Genomic DNA, 4618 nt, shown 5'->3' on the forward strand with positions numbered 1-4618 from the left:
GTCAACTCTCCTGCCCCGTCACTTCTCCTATCCATTACTTCTCCTGCCTGTCACTTCTCCTGCCCTGTCACTTCACCTGCCCGTTACTTCTCCTGCCCGGTCACCTCTCATGCCCTAGTACCTCTCCTTTCCTGTCGTCTCTTCTGTCCAGTCACTGCTCCTGCCCAGTTCCCTCTGTGTACAACATTGACAAATTACACAAGGTGTCAAATTCCCCGCAGTACTCTGTTTGGGGAAAGCTCCTCTGTAATCACCAACTCTGATCTCACTGGCACTTGATATGCTAAAGGCAGAGGGTGGTTGCATTCTCATTCGAAAGGAGATAATCAACCTCAATCGGAATGACAATGGGCCTGCCCTCCGTCTGTGCGAGCTCAGGGAGGGGCTGCTGCAGCCTCTGGAGTTCAACAGAGAAGTGCGAGCAGCCCCTGGAAGCTGAATGAAAAAGTTATTGTTTGCCGTCCCGGGATGATATTTTGAAAGAAAGAAGTAGGGGAACGGACTGAAATAATTTTAGAAGTAGGGGCACACCGTGACCTTCCGACCCCACCCACTTCTACCACTGCCTATATATCGAAAGGCCTTATTTAGGGTTTGCCAGATGTGATACTCCATCACAAACATGGCGGATGCCCCATCTGCCGTATTATAAGTGGATTTCAGCCTATGGCACTTGTAATATGTTGCACAGGATATCTGTCACATATGTGTGTCCATGTTACCTTGCATGTTTGTGTGTCAGTGCATTTACATTCCAACGTTCGATACAGTCATGTGTTTTTGCATACTCATTATAGCTGTAGCTATATACCCTTGAATCTATGCTTTCATTCGGCATTCCCCATATAATTGCTAAACGTATTGGCTTTACCAATGCTTGCTTTCTGTTGATTGTAGTGCTTTATGTTATGTTATATTACATGCGCTATTTATAGAGTGCACGTATATAGGAGTTTCATGTGCTTTAGAGACAACCAGGCCAGAGAAGAGGACAAGTGGACAACCAGACTCAAGAAGAAGGAGGGAAATCCAGGAGAGCCTAGGAGCGACAAACTAAAGAGAAAGGTTGTCAGCATCTTGTGTAAAACTGTCAGCACATTTAGAGAACAGAGGTACTTGCACTTCTAACTTTATAATAGGATTAACAGGGCTACAAGCACCAGCTCTGCTGTCATTGCCCAGCCTGGCTTGGACACAGTTCTATCCATTGCCAGGCCTGGCTCTGTAGCACTGGGATAGCATTATGGCGACCTCTGAAAGAGACAGGGCTGCCCAGCTCTGATAGCACTTTGACAGATGCATATCTCTGGTCAGGCTTGGTTCTGGAAGTGGGCTGTCCAAAACCAGTCCTTGAACTGCTGCCCTTCAGACAGGCCTGCATCTGAAGCACATGTTCCCAAGCACTGTGCAGACTGCCTAAAAGCCGTCTGTTCTCATTCACAATATTTATTTTGCCTCACTGTAGCGAGGATGTTATATCTGGGGATTCTTTGGAAGATTAGGATTTCGGGCCTGCATACTGTGTGTCTGAAATAATTGCACATATACCAAAGAATAGCGCGCAGCCCTACTGAGCTGCCCATAGGCTCCTGGAAGTACAACATTGTTTACTTATATTTGACTCAGTTATTTAGTTGGCAGTCAGCAGAGCAGTGACTCAATGCATTCATCGAAAATGTGCCTCATCAGGGCGGCAGCATTCTCGGAGCCAGCTGTTCTTGAACAGGTAACTTTGGATATTGTGCCAGAGTAGTTTCATTTTACAAGGAAACTCCCAGGGCTCTGCTAATGGCGGAAAAGCTGACTGTGCCATTTCACTGTAAACGCCCAATGATGTGTAAACTCCCTGCTGATGTGTAAACTCTCCACTGATGTGTAAATTCTCCATGCACTAAAGATATCTCTGTATCTGTCACTGCTTTAGAAGCACAGAACAAAGTACAGTGTAGCTTCAGGGGTCTGCCACCCTTTAACGACACTCCCCCCTGGCCCAAGGGATTCCTAGAAAGGCATCTCCCAGCAGGGCCGGACTGGCCATAGCGGGCACCGGGCAATCCCCCGGTGCGCCGCATGGGTGGGGGCCGTTTTTGTGCCCCTGGGGGCCGATTTTGTTACAGGGCCGTTTTTGCAGCCACCCCAGTTCAGACATGGCCATATGCAAATCAGTCTGACCCTGTGCCTCATGGGAACAGTCCAGCCCGAACTGCCAAGCCATGCCTTCCCTGGACCGGAAACAAGCTTTTGCATACAGCCATGCCTGAACTGGGGTGGCAGAGTGGGCTAAAGAACGGTGATGGATTAAACCCAGATCTTTTGACTGGGTGTGAGTGTTTGATTGATTCAGATGCTCCGTCCATCACCACCCCCTTTTGTACCGCTTTTGGCCACCATAAGTGTGGCAGGGTATGCTCAGACGTGAGTCCCTTGCTCACTTTGCCACTGGATTCAAGCAAGCCGGGCTGAAGACGGCTGAAATGCCAGAAACCGGTCCTCGGAAGCTTGTTTCCGGTCCAGGGAAGACATGGCTTGGCAGTTCGGGCTGGACTGTTCCCATGAGGCACAGGGTCAGACTGATTTGCATATGGCCATGTCTGAACTGGGGTGGCAGAGTGGGCTAAAGAACGGTGATGGATTAAACCCAGATCTGTTGACTGGGTGTGAGTGTTTGATTGGTTCAGATGCTCCGTCCATCACCACCCCCTTTTGTACCACTGTGTTCGCCATAAGTTGGCAGGGTATGCTCAGACGTGAGTCCCTTGCTCACTTTGCCACTGGATTCAAGCAAGCCGGGCTGAAGACGGCTGAAATGCCAGAAACCGGTCCTCGGAAGCTTGTTTCCGGTCCAGGGAAGGCATGGCTTGGCAGTTCGGGCTGGACTGTTCCCATGAGGCACAGGGTCAGACTGATTTGCATATGGCCATGTCTGAACTGGGGTGGCAGAGTGGGCTAAAGAACGGTGATGGATTAAACCCAGATCTGTTGACTGGGTGTGAGTGTTTGATTGGTTCAGATGCTCCGTCCATCACCACCCCCTTTTGTACCATCTTGCCACGGGAGACATGCTTCGAGCCATGGTTGCCAGTGGGTCAGAGCTGGGACAGAAATTGAAAGCCACGATGGATGCCGGAAAGCTGGTGAGCGACGAGATGGTGGTGGAGCTTATTGGGAAGAATCTGGAAACACCCCCGTGCAGCAAAGGCTTCCTACTGGACGGCTTTGCACGCACAGTCAAGCAGGCTGAGTTGCTAGATGAGCTTCTGGAAATGCGGAAGGAGAAGCTAGATTCTGTAGTCGAATTCAAGCTGGACTATTCTTTGCTTGTCCGGAGGATCTGTGGCCAATTGTTTCACATTGCAAGTGGCCGTTCCTACCATGAAGAGTTCAACCTTCCGCGGGAGCCCATGAAAGATGATGTTACTGGGGAGCCATTAATTCGCCGCTCAGATGATAATGAGACGACTCTTAAGTCTCGCCTCATTGCCTACCATATGATGACAACGCCTCTGGTGGAATAATAGAGCAGACAGGGAATCCACACAGCCGTGGATGCCTCCCAGACCCCGGATGTAGTTTTTGCCAGCATCCTTGCTGCATTCTCCAAAGCAAAATGTAAAGACCCGGTCATCTTTATTTAATACGCATACTCCTCTTGGGGGTATGACTGGGAGGGGAAAAGGAGAAAATCCTGGTTCAAGCCTGGGGTGACCGCACTGTGCTCTATGAAGAATATAGTAAAATCCCGTTGACGGAAAAAAAAAATCAGTGCAAGTTAAAGTAATTGGTTGGAAATGTATTCTTTTATGCAGAGTCAGCCCTAGCTTGCATAGCGCCCTGGGCAGAAAGGAATTTGGCATCATCGCTGCTGCTGATGAATAAAATGAGGTGGTCACAGGTCAGTCACTAGGTGATTACATCAAATCAGTGAGTGCCCTCTGACCACAAATGTCTCTGCACCGCCTGTTACTCACCCAATTCACTCACAACTTAGCTCCATCACATTAGTGTGAAGTTGTTGGTGGGGCGAATGAGGTTGTTGATGAGTGGTGGCAAGGCATGACAGGGATATGGGGAGAAGGAAAATGTGTAAAATGGCACCTCCAGCAAGTAAAAAAATGATTACAAACAGTTTTGCCCCCCCCCCCCCGCACACAAGGTATTGGCGGGCCCAGTGGGCATTTATTTTTTAAATGATTAGGGCCCACCACCAAAACAACATGCGGCGGGTCCAGGGGGCATTCTTTTTAAAACATGTTTTATTTTATTAAATCCCCCTGGGTCCGCTGCATGCCCCGTGGGTAGGCGGGCCCTAATCATTAAAAAAAAAGAAACGCCGGGCCCGCCGCTTGCCCCACAGGCGGCAGGACAAAATCATTAAAAAAACATGTCCCCCCCACTGGGCATGCCGTGTGCCCTAAACATTTCTAAAAATAAATGCCTCTTGGGCCTGCCACGTGCCCCGTGGACCCTAATCATTTTAAATAATAGATGACCGCTGGGCCCGTTGCATGCCCCCGGGGCTGCCGGCCCAGGGGGGACATGCGTTTTTAGCACGTTTTTGGACCGCCTCCCACGGGGCACTCAGAGGGCCCAGGAAGCATGATTCAAATTTCACAGCCAT

The 4618-nt window shown here is 49.7% G+C and overlaps 1 pseudogene; it reads left to right on the forward strand.

Annotated features, from left to right (window-relative positions):
- Positions 1-3046: 3046 nt before the first annotated feature.
- Positions 3047-3751, forward strand: LOC144773877 (adenylate kinase 2, mitochondrial pseudogene; annotated as a pseudogene).
- The last annotated feature ends 867 nt before the right edge of the window (positions 3752-4618 follow it).

This window comes from Lissotriton helveticus, chromosome 1_1, assembly GCF_964261635.1.
Source record: "Lissotriton helveticus chromosome 1_1, aLisHel1.1, whole genome shotgun sequence".
Classification (NCBI taxonomy): Eukaryota; Metazoa; Chordata; class Amphibia; order Caudata; family Salamandridae; genus Lissotriton; species Lissotriton helveticus.